Raw genomic sequence first — 1,418 nt, forward strand, 5'->3', positions numbered from 1 at the left:
TCTCATATGAGCCCATGCTCAAACTTCAAACTTGGAAATTCAAGGTTGAGTTAATGTTAGGGCCGATGCATGGCCTTGAGTTCTTCTCTCTAAATCAGATGTGTTAGCAAACTACTAAAACAAAAAAGGCTTTATAGTAATAAATGGCTCCCAAGATCTACAAAAGCGTCTACTCAACCATCCTTGCACCACTTATCCCACATTGGTTCCCCAGCGCAAGAGGGAGGTCCCCGTGGAGGGTATAAAGGCTCCTGGTTGGTTCCCCTTCCTCTCACGGAAGGTGCGGGTTGAGCACAGAGCGAACTATTCTTTCGCCTTTTACTAAAGAATACCGTGTGCTCGGCCCAACACAAGCACCATATCCCAATTTTTGCAGCGGGCTGCTCTCTCCAGGGAGAGGAGCTCCTCCCCAAACGTACGTCCAAAACAACAACAAGGTCTCCGTCTGTGTCTTCCGCTCGCTCGCTCGCTCGGCTCTCGCAGGTGAGAGGTAACGCTCTGTTCGTTTGTTTCCGTCGCTCTCGTCCTCCTGACTGTGCAGGTTCTGCGCCATCGCCATGGGTGGTTAGTTCGGGCCGTCGTCAAGGACATGGGGGACCTCCATGGACCTGGATTGGATGCCCACCAGGCCGCCACAACATGAGCACACTGGTTTGTATGTCCACTTTCGTGACAACGCCCTCATTGCACGAAGGCCTGCACAAGCCGTGGTTGAGACAGCATCGATGTGGTTGTTGTGAGAAAGGATGGGCAGCACCACACCATCGATGGCTCAGGGGGTCCTAGGAGACGAAGGCTGTCTTTTGGATCCTCAAGAAGGAGCCAAAGCTTCACCAACATCATCGACCTAGAAGAAGAAGAAGAAGAAGAAGCAGAGGAATGGCTAGCCGCATGGCCCTGGCAGAAACACACTTTACCACCTTAGATCGAGTGAGCTCTCTTGCAGCCTATGTCTGATTGCACAGTTGAGAGAGGCAAGGTTCCCTACTCCCAGACACAGGTAGGTGCTTCGTCGCTTAGCAGCGGTGTCTCCTCATTTTCTTATGGTGGCCACAGCAACTTTACCCATGGCAGAGCGGATTGACTGGAATGGAGATGCACTGAGAACTAGGGCTAGAAGAACCTTAGTCCTCTGGCTTGCTGCTGCCCTCTTCTTTTTCCGCTCGTGTGTTTCTCGTTTAGATGTGCTGCTCCTCGAGGCTCTTTCAGCGGGTTCGGACACTTGTGGACTCTCTAGCTTCAAACCAGGTTGCACCAAATACTAGAAATGATGCCAGAAGTAGAGATGCTATGCATTTTAATGGCACTAGGTAGGCTACTTTTGCCTGGTTGCTCTGGTTGTACTGGTTTGCACCAAATACTAGAAATGATGCCAAAAGTAAAGATGCTCTATGCATTTTAATAGCACTAGGTAGGCT

The 1,418-nt window shown here is 50.6% G+C and overlaps 1 non-coding gene across 1 annotated transcript; it reads left to right on the top strand.

The window, feature by feature from the left end:
* The first annotated feature begins 278 nt into the window (after positions 1-278).
* LOC147636311 (U5 spliceosomal RNA) lies at positions 279-401 on the top strand. The gene has a single exon (XR_015266565.1). It is a non-coding gene; the product is annotated as a U5 spliceosomal RNA (small nuclear RNA).
* The last annotated feature ends 1,017 nt before the right edge of the window (positions 402-1,418 follow it).

The sequence above is a fragment of the Cibotium barometz genome, chromosome 8 (assembly GCF_041138505.1).
Source record: "Cibotium barometz isolate CiBa-2024 chromosome 8, ASM4113850v1, whole genome shotgun sequence".
Classification (NCBI taxonomy): domain Eukaryota; kingdom Viridiplantae; phylum Streptophyta; class Polypodiopsida; order Cyatheales; family Cibotiaceae; genus Cibotium; species Cibotium barometz.